At 42.8% G+C, this 24,798-nt stretch overlaps 1 long non-coding RNA gene across 1 annotated transcript; it reads right to left on the reverse strand.

The window, feature by feature from the left end:
- Nucleotides 1–2,008: 2,008 nt before the first annotated feature.
- LOC125288686 lies at nt 2,009–24,088 on the reverse strand. The gene is made up of 3 exons (XR_007192517.1): nt 23,783–24,088; nt 18,737–18,850; nt 2,009–2,282 (listed from the first exon to the last, which is right to left on the reverse strand). It is a non-coding gene; the product is annotated as an uncharacterized LOC125288686 (long non-coding RNA).
- Nucleotides 24,089–24,798: the final 710 nt, after the last annotated feature.

Here is a 24,798-nt window from a genome sequence, read left to right on the forward strand (position 1 = left end):
AGTTTATGACAGCTGCTATGAATGTGTTATGAACTCAGCCGTCAAGTGAAGTTTTACCAAAAGTATCTATTATTAACAGTGCTTAAGTATCAAAAGTAGCCCATTACAAAACATACTTAAGTTCAGAAAGTAGAAGCACAAAGTACAAAAGCACTCAAGGTAAGTTGAGGTGACAACCCAGTCCCTACGCTATGCTTTTTATGAAAAAGAAAGCAGTCAACACTTTGGATAGACTACTAAGTTCATCTATAGTAGCTCCTTACAACTTGGTGCCTACACTTCATAAACAATGGGCCCTATTTTTGTGACAGAAAACCTGGCGCAAAGTGGATTATTATCCAAACGCAAAGTTTATTCCTACCTTACTCTCGGATTTTTCGCCATTCCCTGGCGCACGATCCAAATTGCTATCGTACACCCTCTAAAAATCATTACGTCACTGAGCGCATTATCAACAATGATATGAATGGGTGCACAACGCACCCTGCTTCTCTCATCCATATGAACGCGCACCAGGACACACATGCAAAACATTACAAATTACACGATTACAATGGGAAACATAATTATAATAAAGATATTACGAAATACATCTCACAATGAGTAGTTATTCACCATCATTTGCAAATTGGTAATGACAGATAAAAGTGACTGACTAGACAAGAGGCACATATTAAGCCCAGCTGAAGACGCACTGTCACGAGATGTAAGGAGCAACTCCTCTGCAGGATAAATGTCCTTAGGTTTTTTATTCAGTCATTCAAACAGTATTGGGGTAAGTGTTGCTATGTTTTTGATGGTAACCCATTGTCAGTCAAAGCAAACTGTGTTTAACTGTTTTGTCACAACACGGTGAAGTTAGTTTCACTTTGCCAATGAGTTCAAATAATAGACGAGTGCAGATGCGTGTATAGGCTATACTCTGCTAGGTTTTAGTAATGCATGGTTTAGTGGAATCCCTGTTCCATAAGGTCTCATGTGCAAGCAGATTCCTTCAAATGTGCCACTGATTATCAAAATACTGATGTGCTGTTTGAAGTGGCGCTGCTTGCTGTTAAAGGGAATGACAGATGTCATTCTCATTGGTTTAAATGATGTTATGCCCAAAACACACCATGATTGATTAAGAAACATAGAAAAGCCTTGTTGTGCCATCCGCCTGATGTTTGATAATGTTTGTTATCAAAACCATTCCCAATGTGGACTGGAAAACCCAGTAAATTTAATTAAGCTATTCACTAGTGACCATGCGTTTTAGATCGCTAAAATAGGGGCCAATGTCTTCGAAGCCTGAACAAAGGTATGGCTGCCATTCATTTTTCACTGATAGGCCTATAATAAAGTGTATCCAACATGTTTAGAAAGGTAGATAAATGAAGGTACTGTAGATAGATATACCAAAGAGTATCAGGGACAACCTAAAAAGCCTTTGCCACATATAATCATCAAAAATAAAGTATAAAATCAATGTTGTCTGTCATGTAATAAGTAAAAAGGATGGTGGCTAACTTCCAGATGGCTTATCTTGGGTTCTCTTAATAGCAGAAGGTCTTGCTCCTTTCCTTGATAATAAGACGTGTCTCGTGTGGCCTTCCTGTCCCTGTTCATTAGGAGGCCTCAGCTCTACACGGCTGTCTGTGGGAGCTCACCCCCTACCAGGCAGACTGTCACTGGGGCGTCACATTGGGCTTCATTACGAAGCCATTACGCCTAATTCAGGGCAGCGGTCTGAATCAGTCTCCGGTATTAATGGCTGCCCTCACCCTAGACCTTCACAGGCCTATTGCTGCTGAGAGACGCAGGGGACATGTCACACACACACACACACACACACACACAGTGACACACAGTGTCAGATTAATATCACTCCACATAACACTGACTATAATCACGATTTTGTTAATGGACAATTATGAATATCTATTAAAATAAATTAATTTTATGGCAAGAAGCATAAAAGGCAACATGTTTAATTCACAAATAATAACATATTCTCTATACGGTCATATTCACAACAATTATAAAACTTTGAAACATAAATTGTTCAAGTGAGTGATCAAGCATTTTAGATGTTAAATAAGCTATATGACATTCAGAAGATTTGCTAGTGCATAACAAATATTCCATACAATCCATCAACAACATGGGGAGCAATGGCAACTCCTGCAGGATTACTAGTTCAGCAGCTGCTGTGTGAAAGAGGCTGATGAGGGCGGGGTAGGTCTCGGTTCCTGAGGAGAATTCTAGAAGCTGAAGCCTGTGCGTGTCTCTCTCTCTCTTGGCTGTAAGAGAAGGCAAACCTTATTAGTCTTCCCAGGAGACAAGGCTCATTGCTTGCCAACCAGGATGAACGGTTCAGTCTTCCTGCCATTGCCCCATTTGTTTGTGCTTTGACACTCCCCTGGGCCTCTGCTGTGCATATGTAAGAGTATGTTAAGTTCTCTGTGTGTGTACAGTGTGTGTGTGTGTGTGTGTGTGTGTGTGTGTGTGTGTGTGTGGGGGGGTTGATGATGAGTGGCATATTTTCTCTTTCAGACATGTTTCCCTTGAGTGTTCCGTACACTGTGTGTGCATAAATCAGATTGTGTGTGTGTGTGTGTGTGTGTGTGTTTGTGTGTGTGTGTGTGTATGTGTGTGCAGGAGAGAAAGCCAGAGTGAAGTAAGGAGGAATAAATCGATTAGCATCTCTATTCCTGTGTGACTATGCTCAATGCTGAGTGTTACACGGGCATCCCCTCAAGGGATCATTCATTATCCTACAGCCACACACACAGCTTTCTGCAAACACAGTTAGTGCACACGGCTTTGCACTACACACATTAGTAAACATATGGACACAAATCAGGGCACACACTGAAATCAACATTTCACAAGTCACTACCTCATGCACTCATATAGAAACACACACACACACTCAAATGCACTAGTCTTCATGCACACCACACAAACCCACATGCACACTCTCTCTCTCTCTCTCTCTCTCTCTCTCACACACACACACACACACAGTCTCACTCTCACACTGCTACAAACCCAGACCCAGCAAACATGAAGAGGAGACAAATAGAAAAATGACAAATTAATGTTTAACAAATAAATGTATTAATATCGGAAAAAGACAAATGCAGGGGTTGGCTTCTGGTTGTAAATCGAATGAGAGAATGGAATGGTGACAGGAATCAGTGTGAGAATGGAGAATGGTGGCAGTGTAGTGAATGGAATGTATGAGAGAGATAGTGAGTGCATGTGACATGGAGGAGAGAACATGTGAGTGTTTAGAGCTACTGTAAGTGTGGGGTCAAGTGTGCCAGGGGTAAGTTGTTTTGGCTTTTGAAGCCAGCTTCCAGATGCGATTAATTGTCAATCAACTGCTCTACCGTCTCCCGCCAGCCAAGGCTACGCAGTAGCACAGACAGCCAGAGGGTTGTCACACCACACACACACACACACACACACCGAGTTGGCACGCACAGACAAAAGCCTATGGAGCAGCAGTAATGCAGAGAACACTGAAGCAAAGATGCTGTGGAAGCACTGCTCTGGTATAGAGTTCAGTGAATCTAAAGGTGACGTAGACGCATGACTAGTGATGTAGTTCAACTGAGGAGGACTGACAGGAAAAGTATGGCTGAATTGTAATGAACACACACACACACACACACACACACACACACACACACTAAAATGCCTTAATGCAACACATCCTGATAAACATGCATTATAAACTATTCCCTTAGTGTATCTGTGGCAGGCTGCAGACCAATGGTATGCAATGCTTTGCTGTATATTTATGACATTAATATGCCCAGATCTGGGGAGTCATGGGCTGTATGCTGGGGGTCCACATAGGTAAAACCTCAATTTCAATGTTTTGTGCTTATATAGCGCCAAAACATTGCACATGTCTCATGGCGCTTTACAGAATGTAGGCAATCAGAGAAAAAGAAAAGAGGGAGAAAAGAAAAGGAAGAAAGATAGAAGGAAGGCCCATGGGTAACAGGGGCGAGGAAAAACTCCTTAGAATTGGAGATACATATCCACGACTCAAGGGCCTGACCCATCTGCCTAGGGTCAATACGGACAGTAAGGCCTGTAAACAATGACAAATGCATATGACAGTCAGGAGTGTTTAAAGCACCTGAGGTGAAAGTTACAAGAGGTGGGATGATTACGTATCCGGTATGATAAAGCATTAATCATGAATTAGTGAGAGAAAGTGCAATAGTCCGGCGTCGGAATTGTCCAGGAAAGAAAGTTGTCAGGGGGCAAGTGGTGGGTCAGCAGACAGGCCAGAATCCGGGCAGAGTTGTCATAGGCAGGTGATGGGACTGTACGGGCCAGGAATCCAGGTAGGGGGACAGGAATATAGCAGTCAAGGATGGGACTTCAGGTGGGATGGGTCAAGAGGAGGGCCAGGCACACGGATGGTTGATGTCTGGTGATGATATACCTCACAAGTGAGGTACAGTAAGGGAGAAGGAAGTGAAATGTAGAATGGGTTAGTATTACTTGAAATCAAGAAGTTTAATGTCAAGAGGTTAATGTCAAGAAGTTGTCAGTGGTGCTATATATTGTTACATATATTGTTAAATCATAGTGAGAATGGGCAAGAGAGGGAGAGCTGAGAGAAAGAGAGTAGGTGCTTTTTTAGGAGAGGAGAGGGGGGGGTTGTACGGCGTAAGCACATGAGAAGTCCATGACAGCACTATGCTATAGCAGCATAACAAGTCAGTGCCAGTCACACGAGGACTCAGCAGGGTGGTCCATTCCAAAATCCCCGAGATGGGTGAGGTTCCACACCGCACCATACCTAACTATGGGAGGCAGTAAAGAGGTATGTTTTAAGTCTAGACTTAAAAATAGGGAGGGTGTCTGCTAATCGAATTGAGGAAGGGAGATTATTCCAGAGGAGGGGTGCGCGATAGCTGAAAGCTCTGCCACCTACTGTCGTTTTTCAGATTCTTGGAATTACAAGAAGGCCAGTGTTCGTAGCGGTCTGGGTGAGTTATATGGGACTAGGAGATCTTTAATATATTCTGGTGCCTGGCCATTAATGGCTTTGTACATTAGAAGTAATATTTTGAAGTCAATGCGACTTTTAACAGGCAGCCAATGTAGAGATGCCAGGATAGGGGAAATATGTTCATATTTTTTAGTTCTAGTGAGTGTGCGAGCAGCTGCATTTTGTATAAGCTGTAAGCTCTTTAGACAGGTGTTATTGCAGCCAGCATACAGAGCATTGCAATAATCAATCCTTGAGGTTACAAAAGCATGGATTCATTTTTCAGTGTCTGGTAAGGATAAGGACTTCCTTATCTTTGAAATGTTCCTTAAGTGATAGAATGAAGTTTTGGTAATCTGTTTTATGTGATTACTTAGTGATAGGTCTTGGTCAATTGTAACTCCTAGATTTTTAACACTTGTGGATGAGGATAGTCGAAGATCAGTAAATGTAGCCTGTGATGAGGATAGGATATCCCTCATCTTTTTAGGACCTACAGTACAACCATGACTTCTGTTTTATCAGAGTTCAAAAGCAGGAAATTATTTGTCATCCATGTCTTTATATCTCTTATACATGTGTCAAGTTTGGCTAACGGAGTTAATTCGTCAGGTTTTATGGAAAGGTATAGTTGTGTATCGTCTGCATAAGAATGAAATTTAATGCCATGTTTCCTAATTTCAGAGCCTCGGGGAAGCATATAGAGAGAAAATAACAGGGGCCCTAGTACTGAGCCTTGGGGCACCCCATATTTTACCATAGTCTGGATAGACGGTTTATTGTGGACTTGTACAAATTGTCTGCGGTTAGAAAGGTATGATCTAAACCAAGCGAGTGCTGAGTCTTTAATGCCTATCAAATGTTCAAGCCTGTGAAGTAGTATGTCATGGTCTATGATGTCGAAGGCAGCACTGAGGTCCAGGAGGACTAAAATTGATATATGTCCATTATCGGCAGCAATGAGGAGGTCGTTAAAAACTTTAACTAAGGCTGATTCAGTACTGTGGTGAGCTCTGAAACCAGACTGATATAATTCTTGGATTTTATATATACAGTATGTAAGAAGGCACTAATTTGTTTGGACACTATTTTTTCTAGTATTTTCGACAGAAAAGGGAGATTAGATATAGGCCTATAGTTGGCCAGGCTGTTAGGGTCAAGGGTAGGTTTTTTGAGGGGTGGCTTAATAACAGATAACTTAAACGACTGTGGTACATGCCCTGATAGCAGTGAGTTATTTATGATCTGGAGCAAAGCATTATCCAAGAAAGGGAGAGCAGATTTCAGAAGATGAGTAGGGATAGGATCTAGTAGACTAGTTGTAGATTTTGATGAGGAAATTGTGGAAGTGAGGTCTAATAAGTCGATAGGTGTAAATGAATTCAAAGTTGTTCGTCTCATCTGTGATTCAATTATGTTTTCGCTACCATTCAGCAATGGAGTATGAATATCTGGGTGAGACTGATTGGTTATTAATCTTATCTCTAATTGTTTCAATTTTGTCATTGAAAAAATTCATTAAGTCATTACTGTTTAGGCATATAGGGATAGATTCGGTTCCTTCAGTGTGGCTCGTCATCAGGCGGGAAATTGTGGTAAAGAGAAATTTTGTATTGTTTTTGTTTTCTTCAATCAGCCAGGAATAGTAGGTTGACTTAGCCTCGTTGAGTGTTTTTTTGTAGGTGATAAGGCTATCTTTCCATGCTTGGCGGAAGACTTCCAATTTAGTAGTACGCCATTTTTGTTAAAGTTTGCGCGCTGCTTGTTTGAGGGTTTTTGTTCAACAAATAACTAAAGTTACAATTACTGTAACAGAGTTCAAACAATGAATTAGTGCATGTATACATGGTGTATCTATGACACTGTTCTATAGCTGTCAAGCTGTGGCAATTTGGGTTAAGTGAGGAAGTCATTGAAAGGCAAATGAGAGAATAAACAATTGCAAAAATGCTGTAAAGAAAACGAACATCTCTAGTGGTTATCCACAGCAGGCCGATACTGTGCACCCTCTCCTCTCTGTGCGGTCTCTGCTTGACAGCTACACAATCTCCCAGTCAGCAGTCCAGAAGCACCCCCTCCCCCCCAACCTCCAGGCCTACGAAGAGCTGCACAGATAAGACGTCCCGAGGCACTGGGGAGATGGAGCTGAGGCAGCACATTTGCCCCAGATGCGGGGAGCAGGCACCCAGATGGAGGCGGAAGCCCACAGACAACAGGAGGATGCATCTGCCTCATCAGATGAGATCAGGCTTCTGCAGCGGGAAAGATGAGAATCTCCAGGTTCCCTTTGTGTTCCCTCGGTCTCTCCCCTCTCTGTGTGTCTCTCCATCTCTCTGTATCTGTCTCTTTCTCTGTGTTCATCTGTTTGCTTAGATGAGATTCTAGCATCAGGATGAAAGAGGAAACTGATAATCCATGGTTTTTCATTTTTCTCCAGTGTGACGTGTGTGCATTCATTTGCATGATCAGAAGAGACTGAATTCCATCATCATGTTTGTGTTTGTGTGTGTGTGTGTGTGTGTGTGTGTGTGTGTGTGTGTGTGTGTCTCATCTATGTGATCAGACTGTTACAATGCAAAAAATGAGCGTCTAATAGTGAACTAAAACTAAAGGCCTTCTACAGCTTGTAACCTAACATAACACCCAAGGACCTAACTGCTAACTCCACACGCTAACCCTATGTGTGGTGCATACTTTGGGAGTATGTCCTAACCATAGACTGTATAAAATAGGTCCTAACCCAGTGGTTTTCAAAGTGGGTCCGCGAGGGGGCACCAGGGGAGCCTCAGCAAGATGGAAGGAAAAATAAAAGCAATACATGAATAAATTAAAAACGTTATGAGCAATGTTATAAAATACCATTCTAACAATTTGTTGCATATCTGAACATTGTATTTTCCATGATAATCTTTGTGTGTGGCTGGTATTCAAACACATTCCTCATAGTAAACTGTCAGTGTAGTGAAGTGAAGTGCTTGTGGCTAAACAGATAGAGGATGAGCTTAAAGGAGAAATACGATGTAAAATGGATTTTGGATATGGTTAGCATGATAACAAGTTTGAACGTTCGGAGCAAAAACACACTAATCCGTTGCATTCTAAACTTGCCTGTTTTTAGCCGATGCTTCCAAAATGGTAACATTGGAAGCGATATGGCATCTCTCATGGTAAAAAAATCGCAAATTTTTTAAAGGTTACTTCCAAAAAAAACAAGATCTGTGTTGTAGGGACTTAATTTCAAGATGGTGTCGAGGGCAAATGACTCAAGGTATTGTGTCGTCTAAACTATCTGTACATTTACTAAGTTGTCAATGCCTTGTTTTATATGTTAGGACCCTAATTATACTACCAAAGAAGTGTCGGGCTACTTTGAGCATCGTCATCATTTAGTTTTACATTTGCCATATTATTGTTGATGGGTTTATAAGATCTTGGGGGGTCCTTCTCTTAAGGCGAGACACGGCAGGTGAAAACATCGTTTTTTCATGCACTGGTCAATTTTGAGATTTTGGGCTAATTTGCTACCTTAGCATGTATTCTTTCACACTACTACAACAACAAAGCCCGATTTACACATTTAGGTGTTTATTTCATTACATTTTGTCTACTCAGCCTGTATATTTCTCCTAAATTCACCAAAAGTTAGTCTTCTAACGTTTCATGCTCTACCGCGACCGTGATACAAAACATAACATGTGTAGTACCGTTGGAAAGCTCTGTTTTTCCTGCATGACGTTGTGCTATCCAAATATGGACACTTCCTTTGTAACCGCAACCAATCGCGAAAGTTCAAAGGCGAGTCTAGGCTGAGAACGGAATCTCTTGTCTGTTGTCATTTTCCAGTAGAAACATCTCAGCCTATGTAGCACCTATGTACACCAAACTTTCCAGATATACATTTAGCAGTGTTCTGAAGATATTTACAGAGGTATTTGTTAATAAATCATTCCTAGCCTGATTTATGTGACATTTTATTCAAAAATATATGGCAAAAATCGATTTTTTAAGGCTATGGACAGTATATTCTGATTTCCTAGGTAATGAAAGCAGATATCCTGAAATCCGTCTGTAATTTTATTTTTATCTTGTATGCAAACAAAATGAAAAAATAATTTTGCACCTGGCTTCATCATATGTTCAGATCTATCTACCAAAAATATATGCAAATGTGTGCATATTTAATTAGATAATGCCTAATTTGCATAATTAGACATTTGAATTTCAAAAACTTCTAATACATTTTTTGTTCATACTTGTGTAAGTAATCAACTGAGGAAGTTTCATGGTGATGTCTATTATTTTAAAATTTTACCCTATTCACCTGTAGTTAGATCAAAGATTTGAGACGAGACAAGCTGCAGCATTCTTTAAACCAGCAACTTTCTGCAACACATGCTCTTAAAACTGGTGGTTCACAGCTCAATGGTGTTTTATGCCCCCAACGTCGTCTTCCAGGCAGCGCTGCCACCGCTGACTTAAAGCACCTAATCCTACACCTAACCCCAACCCTAACCATAATCCATGGCTAACCCTAGTGCCTTCCAGGCAGTGCTGCCTTGAAGACAACGTTGGTGGCATAAAACACCAATAAACTTGTTCACACCAGTGGAAAAATTGCAACAATCCATTTCAATATCCATAACAACGCCTTTGTTACACAACTCAAAGCCAGATATGAGCTATACAGTATAAACCATAACAATATAAACCACTACTAAATATGAACTAGCTTTATAAACTAACTAGCGTATAAGCCATCAGGTCAGTAAATGTGCATCTGTGTCTAACTTTACTAGCATACCCATTTTGACTGTTGTGAAGACACTGACACAAAACCGAGTTAATAAGCATTTCTTTGTCTCTCCTTGGGCAAAAACTCTGATCTGACACCTCTGCTAGACTGACTATGTGATAACATTTCACACGCTGTGAGGTAAGTGTTCTAAAACCTTGCAAATGCGATTTGACATGACAAATCTTTTGAAACGAATTGCAACAGCTGGCAATGTCTTGCAATGTTTAATTCACACCACTGCAACTTGTAGTGTCTGTAACAGGTCCATCTTGCAAATCTTTGATGTGAATGGGCCTACAGTTCCGCTGTTCTTAATGGTCCTCAGGTCAGTGGCTGTGGCAGTATAATACTAGTAGATTTTTATCTAAATATATCATAAAAGCTAGAAAGATACACATTTGTATGCCATGGTTGTGTAACCTGTGTGAAATGAAAAATATTAGGATTCAGAATGCACCTCTGTAATTGGTACAATTCATTATTTAATGAATCAAATATTTATGATAATTTCAGAATATTGCTAAGACTATGTTCAGTAGTTCTACCACAGCATAGTATTAAATGTCTGCTTTCTTTAATTTAATGCTGGGCTGCAGATGAGGGCTCAGACACAAATGCATTAGTTGGAAATGAAGCCGTAAAACCTTTCAACCTCACAATGTGTGCTTCCCCTCAGTGTGTTCTGCTGTCTACCCCAAATGAAAGAGGACTTTTGAAAAAGCTCAATAAATGCTGATCACAGAACCTGAAATTAGAAACCTGTCAGAGTTGTGTGGGTAGTATTTTGCAGTGTGCTGCCCTAAACCCCTCACCATTTATCACCAGAGATGTACTTGTTGCTTTTATGTAAGAGAAGAGCTTCAGAATGGGACGTGTCTACATAGACAGCCACACAGTATAGATATAGGCCAGATATAAAGATATAGATTGGGATGCCATGGCTCTGGTGTTAATTGACCTGTCGCTAAGCGCCACCCGTAGAACGCTGATGAGCCAATGACAGTCCAGCCTCAATGGGACTCGGACATCAGCTCGGACAACTCCATAGGAAACAACAGGGAGCAGGCATAAAATGACAAATTAATGGTTAATTATGGAGTTTATTAACTCAAAAAAACCCGATGGATAACCATGGTCAAACGTTTTGCATCGGGGACGTGTAATTCTGATAGCTGGTACCCTGAGAGGCTAGAAAACGGGGTTTATTTTCATCAGCAGTAGCCTACAGGACCTCTCTCGCATTTGCAACAGCTCAATGTAATGTAGGCTACTAAGCCAAAAACGTGGGCACAGGTTCCCTGTTAAATCCCAAGATGAAAATGCTCATTAACCAACTACTATATTCTTACTACATCAAATATTAACGTAACCTAACATATCTTAGTATCAATCTTCCACTAGCTAGCTAGCTAGCATTCACGTCAGTGGTTTTTGCACGGTGATTTGCACGGCTACTCGCCACAACTGCTTGTCACCTTGTATGTATTCTAAAGTTTTGATTACACCCCTCCATAGCATAAGTAAATCATCTTATCGATCAAAACGTCTTCAAAGCCTGCTTTCATATTGTAATGATCTGAGCCTAGCTGTTATGACTGTGCTCCCATGATGCTGTGCAGTGTGTGTAATGTTCATGTTCTAAACTGTCTAAACCATGTGGGTTGACAACGTTGTGTTTATGTTTGCAGCTGGTTACAGTGTTCATAACTAGCGTTGATTGGTGTGTGTTTTAGATACAGCCTCATATAGATGTTTAGTGCTGGAGCATAAGGCATCCTTAAAATATTTTTGTTTGCAGTAACAGCCAAAAAAATAAAAAATGGGTCGGTAGGTCAATATTTTTTTTTTCAAGATTCAAAGTAAAAAAAAAGTTCAATTTTGGTCATGTTGATTACCTAGGAATGAATTTACACAAATGTGCATATCGTGACGAACTGACTGGGTCTTCAACCCGTGCCTTCAGGCGCATTCATTGCAAACCTCATTCTGATGCAGGTTATATAGACCAGCCTTTCTCAAACTTCTTTGACCTGAGGCCCGGGTCATGGCAGACTTTTGGGTCATAGGGGCTCATCTACATGTACCCAGAAAGAAGGCTACAATAGCTCTTGGCCACGTTATATTGAAATTTGACTATACAATAGGCCTACTCAATGCTATACAGTGTTTTATACAGTCTCTGCTCTGTTTCTAAGGAAGTTCCAAAAACAACGCCGCTCTATTAAGTTTCGTTAAATAAATAAATAGCCTTCCAACAGGTTGAAGGAGCTTTGATACCAACGTTATCGATTAGTTTCAGTTTCTCTCGCGCAGACGCGCATTGAATGAATGCTCATACCACCACTTAATTGTAGGGCTCCATGTTTAATGACATCGATAGCAGAAACGTTTGTTTTCTTTTTTTCGTCGATCCGCGGTTTCTTGATCAACTGCGCAGCAAATTATCAGATGAAGCACCGGGCCTAATTTCACTCCACCACTGACCAGGAGTCTCCATGTTATGGACCCATATTTTGAGAAATGCTGAATAGACCACAACCAATTTCAATACTCCGACACGGTCACCGCTAGACTAGGGGAGAAGGGATGAGAAAAGATCTGGCCACAGTTCTTCCAGAACTTCGTAACAGCTTATCAGTTTGTGTGAATGAAACGGCGACATGTGAAACCAATGGTGTAGAGATGACGCCACAGGTTTTTAAGTGAGCCACGTTTGCATGTAGGCAATTTATATTCACAATACTTGGGCCTACTAAAATAACTATTATTTTATTGCATTTGTATTGGTTGTTTAGAGTAAAAACAATCGGTCGGTATTAACGCAAGTTTACAACCGCAAGTCGGTCGGACTAAAAGGGAAAAAAAATATTTGGGTCGGTTCTAAATTGACAGGGTCGGTCGGGTTACGCAAACTAAAAATATTTTTAAGGATGGCCTAAGGGCCAGGTCTGGGCCGGAATTATGTGTTTGTGTGTTTTGGTGCATAACCAATAAAAAACATTCTGAGACAACTCTGCAGTTTGTTACATTGCTGTCAGAAGTGGGATGACGACTCCTACTGGACGGGAGGAGAAAGCTGCAACTGATGCCCTGGCAATGATGAGTTTCCTGCCAAGACGGCTCTTTGACAGCGTGCTCTCCCATGGCCACCTGCTGGGCCCAGCAGACGGAGCCAGCCTGCAGCATGACCGTGACGAAGAGACCCGCCCCCGGCCACAGGAGGAAACGAACCGGGCTGATGGCAGCATCCCGCCACTTGAACCCGCTCCACACGGGAGCGATGGAAACCGGCCGGTCCTTGGTGCGACGGCAGCGGTAGAAGGGCGGCCCAGCGTAAAGTTGCCCCACTACAATGGCTAAAGGCCGCTGGCGACATACCTGGTACAGGTCCGGCTGGCAGCCGAGCTGAATGGCTGGTCGGGCGGAGAGAAAGGGCTTACAGGTGGCGCTATTCTGAGGGGAAGCGCCACAAGTATTAGAAGACCTGCCACCGGCGGAGCAAGTAAGCTGGACCGCAATTGAAGCAGCTCTGCAACAACGATTCGGCCAGAGAATCTTCATCAGCGATGCCAGAGAACAACTCGCTTCCAGACGGCGACACAAGGACGAGAGACTGGGCAAGTTCGCGGCTGACCTGCAGCTGTATGCCCGGCGGGGCTACCCAACGTACAGCCAGGGTCTACATGAAGAGATGGCACTGAAAGCGTTTGGTGAGGCATCCACCCAGAGCGGCTAAAACACCTTTGCCTGAGCGGCCCCAGCTCGCTGTCCACGGCCCTCGCGGAAGCCAAACGGGTGGAAAACATCTTCCGCACAACAGAGTCGAGGCATTGCGTACGCCAGACATCGATGGAGGAAGACGGGGAGGAACTAGAGGTGACGCGGCAGACCATGGCACAGCCACCACTACGCCGCCCACGCGAGTTAAAGAGGCCGGCCAGCGGAGACGGATGCCACCGGTGTGGCGAGCCGGGACACATCGCGTGGTACTGCCCAGCCCCGGCACCCCTCACGCTCCAGTTGGGGACGAGCAGCGTAGTGTTGCACACGGCGGGGAAAACAGAGCATGAAGTGCGGAGAGCTGGCGCGACGAAGAACTCTCCAACTCGCTCCACACAAGTCCGCAGGAAGCGAACTCGCAAAGAGTACTCGTCATCCCAGACTCCGCCCCTCCCCACACAAGCCCGCGAAACTCAAGCCCGCGGAAACAACAGGTCTCATCCAGGTCCGCTCACTGAGGCCGCCACTGCTCAGCTCACGCCTACCAGGGAGGAGCCAAGAGAGCGGGTTGAGCAAATACCACTCTCCCGCCAGAGAGCTGCCCCTCTGTAGAGACAAGGCAAGCCGTAAATGAACTCTGCACTGTGAGCTGTGAGGGGCTGAGTGAAGCACAGGGTAGCCAGGTGCGGAGACTACTAGCAGCGCATAACCGACATCTTCACTGCAAGAGATGAGGACTGCACCAACGGGCCTGGTCCAACACGATATCGACACCGGAAATGCCCGGCCCATCTGACTTCAGCCTCATCGCTTACCATTCGCCAAACGACAAGCAGCTGAAGAAAAGATCAAGGAAATGGCCGCGGCAGGAGTAATAGAGCCAAGCAGTAGTCCCTGGGGCTGCGCCGGCTGTACTCGTCCGAAGAAGGGCGGCTCGTGGCGGTTCTGTGTTGACTACAGGCCTCAACCAGGTAACCCGGAAACTCACCCACTCCCCCACATTGATGATGCGCTGGACAGCATTGCCGGCTCCTGCTGGTTTAGCTCGCTGGACTTACGCAGTGGCTACTGGCAGATTGAGCTAGCCCCCGAAGCTCGGGCCGGCCGAAGACAGCGCTTACCATCGGGCAAGGGCTGTGGCAGTTCCGGTACTTCCGCTCGCCTATGCAACGGGCCAGCTAACTTTGAGCGGCTGATGGTTTTGGTCCTGGCGGCATTCCAGCTAACATGCTGCGTGGTTTACTTGGACGACATCCTGTGTCATGCAACAGACTTCACCGTGCCATAGGACATCTGGAAAAGGTGTTCGACGCCATACGGGTGCTGGGCTCAAACTGCACCCGGTGCGCCACCTGTTCCGAGGCAAACCGGATTCCTGGGCCATGTCGTGGGGCCCGGAGTGGCTACCGACCCAGCTGAGAGTTTTGCGCATGGGTGGGAGATCACCGCTGGCAGAGAGAGAGAGAGTCGCTGTTGTCAACGCTCGCCAACAGCATGCCAGTGAGGGGGCCAACGCTCGCCAGCTTCACGCCAGCGAGAGAGTCAACGCTCGCCAGCAGCACCCCCGAGGTCGCTTCACCGCTGTCGGACGTTCCGCTACCAGCTACAGTGATCGAGAGATGGGCTGTGGCTCTAACGCCGAGACAACGCGACCGCAGCCCAACGCCACAACGCAGCACTGGCAGACATATGCAACACACACACACATACACTCTCTCTCTCTCTCTACTCCACTCACTCCACTCGTCTCTCTCATTCCCTTCCTCTTCTCTCTCTCTCCTGCCAAACCCAAAGGCCTGTAATGTGCTCAAATGATGTGTTGTTTTTATCACATCCACACTGAATCAAGGCTATTTGCAGACATCAGACAGGAAGAGATTGAGAGCGAAAGAGAGAGGTAGGTGGAGAGAGGGAGAGAGAGAGAGAGAGAGAGAAAGAAACAAAGGCAAAAGAAAATGAAGCCTATGTTCCTCTGGAGATGACCAGAGTACCTTCCAGACAGACACTGTGTTAATCGCAGTATTAAGATAGATAGATAGATACTTTATTGATCCCCAGGGGAAATTCAAGAACACAGGACACATTTTATTTTTATAAATTTTATAAATTTTATAAATTAAGGACACAGAACTGTCGGGACACTTTCTCAGGGCGCCCAGACAGATCACATGCAAAAATGACTATGTTCCTATTAATTCAAGGTAAGGAGCTTGAAAGAGTATTGCGAGGGAGCAGTCAAGCCTCACTTGCCATTTTTTTAATCCTCCTGTTGTGTTCCTTTTATGTTTACTAGTTTTGTGTTCTCGGTCAGAAATGGCCGCTGGATTATAACTTGTTATAAATCCATAGTAACACACCATCTAATGTTGTGCTAGACCTTTGTATCAACTTGTATACTTCCATTTGCCGATTGTTTTTAATCTTTTATTTTACGATATCGATTTACAACCTATTCACCAATCAGACTGCGGATGAGTGCTTAAACAGATGAGAAAGAACACCAGAACGCACTAGATCCTGCTAGCCTACTCTGTGTATATCCCTCATCAGAACTTCAATATTGCGCTTTTGTGCCTCTGTTTGGAGTGGATAGGCCACCTTGAAGGTGCCGCTCCATTTTGTATGATATTCTTTTAAATAGTGACAGTGTTGTTGCATATCAGATACACAGGCTTTGCATTTGTAAAACCGGGTAAGATGAGCGCAAAATTTTCTTTCCATTCCATTCCAACTGTTTTTCTCCCAGCTAACTCCTGTAGTTCACTTCTCACTCTGCATGCTAATTTTTCTTGTAGGCAAACAATAAACATTGTAACAACCAAGTAGCCTATTTAAGAATAAAAGTAAGATAGACTTTATCCAAAGAAGTAATTAGAATCAGTCAGTCAGAATTGTAGCTGTAGTAGTTCCTACATTCACTATTCACAATATTGAAAAGGCAGATAAAACAGAGTTCATCAAGAAAAATGAATTACTCAAGTAGGCTATACCATCAGTGGGCCCATTTATGGTTTATTTTTTTATCCATCGGTTGGATGCGTGTGTGGACTAATAGACCATCCAGCGGAGCTGCATTTAATAGTAGGCTACACTGCTAATAATTGCTTTAAATTGCTAATATGGACTTCTGGAAAGTTCTGAAATGCAAAAAAGCCTAATAGAATAGCATGTGATAAAATATCTATAGAAATTCAGCGATTAATAATCGTTTGACAGCACTAAACATTTTACATCATGATCTGCCCTTTCTAACCTTGGTGAATGGATAAGCATGTTGGTGATGAATATTTACAAGGAGGAGTCTTACAGTATATGAGTCTTAGAATTGCGGTGAAGGATCAAAGAATAGGCATAATGTTATGAGGTACGCCTCCAGTGTGACATGTTTGTTAAATAGGATATAGATCTTCATGAGAATATTGTAAAACAAAGTGTAAGTTAAAAGCAAGTTTGGTAACACTTTACGGTAAGGGTACATGAATTATCATGAATTCGTGCATGAATTAATTCATGATTTATACATTACTTCATTCCTTAATATCTTATGAATTATCAGGAATTGACATGAGTTCATAGTCTCTCATTCATGACCTCATGCATGAACAACACATCAAATAAAGCATTAGGTACGATGGGTACATTATTATGAATTATGACTTCTTAAGCATGATCATCATGATTACATGAATTAAAGGTTAATTGCTCATGAGCTCATGTCTGTGGCCCCTCAACTAAAGTGGTGAATAATGACGTGTTTAGAGAACTGCAAAGTTGTGTTCAAATCAGAATTTGAGCAGTGATGACCACATTTTTGGCAGAAAAAGAAACAATCATGATCATGCTTAATAAATCATAATTCATAATGATGTGCCCATCGTACATAAAGCATTAAGGGATGTGCTGTTCATGTATGAGGTCACAAATGACAAACTATGAACTCATGCCAATTCCTGATGATTCATGAGATATTAAGGAATAAAGTAATACATAAATCATGAATTAATTTATGCATGAATTCATGATAATTCATGTACCCTTACCGTGAAGTGTTACAGCAAGTTTTGCCCTTGTACTGACCTACTGGGCTGTGGTTTGGATAAATTATATCTGAAATAAAAATGCTACGCCTTGGAAACATGACAATTTAAAGGTTGCTCAGGGCAGGTGGCAGGTGCTATGGCAACGCAAACGGGGACTTGACTGTTCATAAACGTTCAAAAGGTTGTGAAGCTATAGACTCTGATTTAGCTTAAGTTCAGCTGCTAAAATTGTCTTTTAATCTCTCTTCGCTCTTTACGTAGGAGGAGAACCATGGCACAACTCTGCTGCAGGTTTGTCATTTATCTGATTTTGACCCAGCAGAGCAGGTCATACGACACACCACCACTTTTATGTATGAGTCATCATGATGGCATCCTCTTAGGCTGTATGAATATTAATAGAACATCAACTAATCATAAATGCAATTCATCCAATGGTAAATTAAATAGGCTCTGAACTTTACTTTTTCAAAAGTTGTAACAATGGCTTTAAACTCATTTAATCTGTTCTGCTATGCCTGCCTTCTGCTGTTTGCATTTTCAAGTCTTTCTGTCCAATGCCAGTACTATCTTGTATAGTACTTGTATTGATCTTGCAAATGAAAAGCCTTTCAGTAAAGGACAGAGGTTCCTCTCTGAAGGCTTTTTGTTTTCTCTGTTGTTTATCTGTTATTTTTACAGTATACTAGGTGCTTATTGCTATTTTTCCTATAACTCTAAGATGCTAGACGCCTCAGAGTAAGGGAGGTCATTAACACACATAGCTAACAATCTTTTCCTAGCTTCTCGTATGGGGGTTTGAGAATTGAGAATGGTTCCTCATAGCTCCCTATCCTGCTCCTGTAAAATGTTGTACTGTACATGTGGACACTGGGGTATTGTCACTCATTTGCAGCTTTCATGTGCTGCAGTCCTTTTCAAATGTGGTCTCAAGGAAAATTGCCCACAAGTGCCCAGTTGGTATAGCAACTGTGTGGTGCTGGACTGTGAGTTAGGCTACTTCATGAAAGACTGAATACCAGGAGCCAAACCTCCCACATACATTTTGTACAGTACATGTTGTTAAGTCGTAACATATAACATATTTTCAGAAATATCAGAATGACTATATGATTATTCATAAAAATTACTACAATAGGTGACAAACTGTACAGGCATACACACACACACACACAATACCTTGTGAAGACGGCAACAACTGATTGATGAGAACTCTGACAATGAGATGATGTGCCAAGTCATGTGAGTATCCATGCTTTCTTTCACTGTGAGGTTACTTCCTGCATGATCTGTCTGTGATGAAGAGAAAACAGGAGCATCTATGCAGTAGGCAACACAAAAAATGTGTGTGTGTGTGTGTGTGTGCACGCACACATACATGTGAGAAAGTGTGGTGGTGATGACATTATTGTAGTATGTTATGTATGCTATTAGGTGGTGTTAGCTGTTTCCTTACTGCACTGGTGAATAGTGGTTGGTTTGTTGTGTTTTGTAGTGTCTTGTGTGTGTGTTTGCTTGTGTTTGGTGTCATGTTGTTAAGAGATTCTCACAGAGAGCACACACTCATCTGAGGCAGGATCCTAGTGTTATCTCAGCAGAGACACAACAGATGAGAACAAGTCATTCACAAGGGACTAATGCCCATCATCAGCTCACTCATATTGGACTTCGGGGACAGTGTGTGTGTGTGTGCGCGCGCGCAGTGTGTGCGCATTTGTGTGTGTGTGTGTAAGAGAGAATACAAGAATGTCTTTCATCCCAGAATGTTTTTGTGAGTAAAACCCTGCTTATGAGTACAGTATGTGTGAGTTTGAATGGCCTGATTTACATGTGTACAAACATTCATGTTACATTCAGTTCCAAAATTGTTCATTAAGCATCAGCTTTTGTAATGTGTCGCTAAACCGAATGCAACAGACTAGATAGAAGCCAGTTTGATCCACTGTTTTCGGGAGTCACAGATAAATGGAGAGCATTTGCCACAGCACAGGCCTGGTATGAAATGTGCATACTGCTAAGTTTTTCTGAGGGGAAGGTCGCTTGTGTGTGTGTCTATTTGTGGTAGTGTGGAAGTGTTTGGCTAATTAATTTATCAGTCATCCTCCTCCTCCTCTTCCCTAAGCACACGTTCATCATTCCCTTCTTCCTCCTCCCACCTCTTGGCTTGTAGAGATGCTGGCATCTGCTATGGCACTTCCACACCTCCACTCTTGACCATTTCAATAAGCCAGGCTCTGCAGGGAGAGCGCGAGGAATTCTGATCCTGGTTATTTATGCTAGCTGCTTTTTGATGACTGATGGCTGGAGACGGAGGCTTTATTCAGGGGCCTGGCAGAAGGAACAGATGGCCCACAAGGGGTCCTCCTGATGGGGGATGCTCCACAGCTGATGGGAGGTTGAGTGGAGGCAGTGAGTGTGAGCACTTCCTGGACACACAGTCTGGCTTCATTCAGAAATTCCTGCACAAATACATTGTGTTCTACTGAACAGAGATTCCACAGAGTCCTCTGACTGTCACTGAAGGGCAAGTACAGTGTTCTATCTCAGAATAAAACTATTTTTGTCTGTGACTGAAGCATTAAGAGTAGCTAAAGCCTCTGCTCAGTCATCAGTATCAATCCTACTTGACTTCGCTGCAGCCTTTGATACTGTAAGCATGGCATTCTCCTCTCTACATTATCTGAGCAGGAGATTTCTGGAAAAGCTCTTAACTAGTTTGTATCCTACCTTAAAGGATATTCATTCAGTCGCATGACCTCACCACAGATGTGCCTCAGAGATCAGTATTAGGGCCCCTTCTTTTATGCACAGTATTTCCACCACTTCTTTGGGTGAGATCATTTGCTCCCATGGATTTGCCTATCACTGCTATGTGGATGATACTCAGTTTACCTGTCTTTCCCACCTGATGACTTTTAGATCATATTTCTGCATGCCTTAATTCAGCCTGGATGAAAGATTGACACCTCCAGCTTAATCTCTGAACATCTAGCTTGGCTTATCTTCACTGACCCCTACTTAATAGGCACGTAACTTGGGCTTCACAATTGATGACCGACTAAGTTTCTCTGAGCATGTAGCCTCAATCACAAAATCATGTCGGTTTATCCTTTATGACATTAGGAAGATCAGATCTTACCTGACACAAGATGCCACACAACTTCTTGTACAGGCCATGGTTATCTCCAAGCTGGACTATTGCAATTCATTGTTAGCTGACCTGCCTGCTTGTGTCGTGAGACCATTCAAATCACTCTGGCCTATTAGGAGCCCTACTGGATCTGCTCCCTGATATTTGAATTCCATGATCCAGCTCTACATCCCCAATTGCCCACTGTGGTCCTCTGATTAGCGTCTGCAGTGTCCACCAGCCAGGAGGTTCAGTGTTCCGACCCGCTACAGCAACTTATTGCAATTGCTATATTATATATTATATTGCTATAGCAATTTATTACAAGCAAGAAGACCTGCTCAGAGAGTGGCAGAAGTGCCGTTCACCATAGTGTTTATGTGCCATCAAAATGATTTTGGGAACTTTATTTTAATTCAGTGGGATTCAGTTTCTGATTAGTATTACACAGTTCTTTGATATTTGATCGGTGACTAAATCAGAAGAGTGCTATTTAGCTGACCGCTAACACTAGGTAACATGACTAAACTGTTTTCTTTTGGTTTTCTCTGGATCAGACACAGTAATTTCACAATTTCCTTCTTAAATTGTAGGGGCACAGAATCATTACTGCAGACAGATAATATATATCTCAAAGATCACATAAAAATGACATCATACTGTAGATCATATAAAAACGTGTAAGTTGATATTAAGATATAGATAAGACTGTTGAAAATAAGTTTTTCTGAGGGGAAGGTCGCTTGTGTGTGTGTCTATTTGTGGTAGTGTGGAAGTGTTTGGCTAATTAATTTAAGTCATCCTCCTCCTCCTCTTCCCTAAGCACACGTTCATCATTCCCTTCTTCCTCCTCCCACCTCTTGGCTTGTAGAGATGCTGGCATCTGCTATGGCACTTCCACACCTCCACTCTTGACCATTTCAATAAGCCAGGCTCTGCAGGGAGAGCGCGAGGAATTCTGATCCTGGTTATTTATGCTAGCTGCTTTTTGATGACTGATGGCTGGAGACGGAGGCTTTATTCAGGGGCCTGGCAGAAGGAACAGATGGCCCACAAGGGGTCCTCCTGATGGGGGATGCTCCACAGCTGATGGGAGGTTGAGTGGAGGCAGTGAGTGTGAGCACTTCCTGGACACACAGTCTGGCTTCATTCAGAAATTCCTGCACAAATACATTGTGTTCTACTGAACAGAGATTCCACAGAGTCCTCTGACTGTCACTGAAGGGCAAGTACAGTGTTCTATCTCAGAATAAAACTATTTTTGTCTGTGACTGAAGCATTAAGAGTAGCTAAAGCCTCTGCTCAGTCATCAGTATCAATCCTACTTGACTTCGCTGCAGCCTTTGATACTGTAAGCATGGCATTCTCCTCTCTACATTATCTGAGCAGGAGATTTCTGGAAAAGCTCTTAACTAGTTTGTATCCTACCTTAAAGGATATTCATTCAGTCTCATGACCTCACCACAGATGTGCCTCAGAGATCAGTATTAGGGCCCCTTCTTTTATGCACAGTATTTCCACCACTTCTTTGGGTGAGATCATTTGCTCCCATGGATTTGCCTATCACTGCTATGTGGATGATACTCAGTTTACCTGTCTTTCCCACCTGATGACTTTTAGATCATATTTCTGCATGCCTTAATTCAGCCTGGATGAAAGATTGACACCTCCAGCTTAATCTCTGAACATCTAGCTTGGCTTATCTTCACTGACCCCTACTTAATAGGCACGTAACTTGGGCTTCACAATTGATGACCGACTAAGTTTCTCTGAGCATGTAGCCTCAATCACAAAATCATGTCGGTTTATCCTTTACGACATTAGGAAGATCAGACCTTACCTGACACAAGATGCCACACAACTTCTTGTACAGGCCATGGTTATCTCCAAGCTGGACTATTGCAATTCATTGTTAGCTGACCTGCCTGCTTGTGTCGTGAGACCATTCAAATCACTCTGGCCTATTAGGAGCCCTACTGGATCTGCTCCCTGCTATTTGAATTCCATGATCCAGCTCTACATCCCCAATTGCCCACTGTGGTCCTCTGATTAGCGTCTGCAGTGTCCACCAGCCAGGAGGTTCAGTGTTCCGACCCGCTACAGCAACTTATTGCAATTGCTATATTATATTATATTGCTATAGCAATTTATTACAAGCAAGAAGACCTGCTCAGAGAGTGGCAGAAGTGCCGTTCACCATAGTGTTTATGTGCCATCAAAATGATTTTGGGAACTTTATTTTAATTCAGTGGGATTCAGTTTCTGATTAGTATTACACAGTTCTTTGATATTTGATCGGTGACTAAATCAGAAAAGTGCTATTTAGCTGACACTAGGTAACATGACTAAACTGTTTTCTTATGGGATATATGGTTTTCTCTGGATCAGACACAGTAACTTCACAATTTCCTTCTTAAATTGTAGGGGCACAGAATCATTACTGCAGACAGATAATATATATCTCAAAGATCACATAAAAATGACATCATACTGTAGATCATATAAAAACGTGTAAGTTGATATGAAGATATAGATAAGACTGTTGAAAATGGTCAATTTCTGACTTCCGGTTATGGCAACAAGGTAGACAGACATACCCTGCTAATCTCTGACTAGTGAACAAGAAATATACCCTTAGAAAGTCCACAATATTGTTCTAAATTAGGAAAGGCTCGAAGTTAAAAGAAAATCCGGAAATGGAGAAAGACAAGAAGGCAAGAACAAAACCTGAAAATTCATCAAACACCAGGCAATCAGTTACAAGAGTAGCTTCGGCTAGCAACAAAGCACAGCCTAGCTCCGACTTAGCAGCATCGAGCTTGCTAACCAGTGATAACGACATGTGTGAGACGATGGAAGCAGATGCTGCAGAAACTACGCGGCAGGATGCTATTCTCGAAGCCATAAGTTCTCTTAGGGCTGAAGGTCTGGCACGACACAGAGAAGTTATTGACGGCATAGCTAACATCAGATCTGATAGAAACTATCAAGGGGAGGCTAACCACTGCTGAAAGTCGTATCAGTGACGCGGAGGACTTAACAGCACAATTCACAGCTAAAGTAACTGAGCTTGAAACTAAGGTGAAACTACTCACTGAGAAGAACGATGACCTGGAGAACCGTTCACGTCGTTCTAATATACTCATAATCGGTCTTCCAGAAAATGTGGAGGGTGACGATGCTGAAACTTTCTTGGAGAATTGGCTCCCAGACGTCCTTGGGAATGAGTACTTTCCTACTCTGGTGCGGATCGAGCGAGCGCATCGCATATTGCATAACTCAACTCAGTTCAACGAACCCCACGTCAGCTACCAGACCATTAATTGCAAAGTTCTTGAACTTAAGAGATAAAGTGCGGGTGATGAACACGGCACGGAAAAAGAACAAGGTCCTATACGACAACCGACAGGTTAAGTTTTTTTCTGACTTATCCACCGAAGTGCAACGCCATAGAAAAGCCTACAATGTGGTGAAACACACACTACACTCCAAGGGATTCCAATACTGGCTACAGTATCCTGCCAAGCTTCGAGTCAAATACCGTGGAAAAGACATTATTTTTCAGAACCCTCAAGAAGTTGATGCGTTCCTGCAGAATATAGACAGTGACATCCCCAGGAGGGACCTGATTAGTGGATATGGCCTTCTTGAGCCTTGAATTTCAAGGTGAGGAGGGCTACTTTAAGCAGCGTGAATTTAGTCTGTGACATCTAAATAACTTTACGGTTGATTGATTGAATAGGCTATCCTAGCCTGCATAATTAATATGATAGTCTGTCGATTAGGCTATGTAGGGGACCGTTCGTTATTTATAAACGGGGTCACCGGAGGGATTTTGAGTGCTTCAATCAAAAGTTGCATGACCCTCCCCAGCCTGCAAGAAAATTTTCAACGACCCTCCAGCAGTCTTTTTAAAAAAGACATGACCCTCCCCGGCCAATTGTCGATATCTTCCGCCCACGCTGTAAAGCGCTATGAAAAGACATCGACTTAAGCAATCTTTCTAAACTCACCCTCTGCTTTCTGATCTTACACATCACACTTCACCAAGATAGTAGATTTACTCACTAACATTGTTGTGGAAACACAATAAGCATGGTAACTAAATGCA

The sequence above is a fragment of the Alosa alosa genome, chromosome 23, assembly GCF_017589495.1.
Source record: "Alosa alosa isolate M-15738 ecotype Scorff River chromosome 23, AALO_Geno_1.1, whole genome shotgun sequence".
In the NCBI taxonomy this organism is placed as follows: domain Eukaryota; kingdom Metazoa; phylum Chordata; class Actinopteri; order Clupeiformes; family Clupeidae; genus Alosa; species Alosa alosa.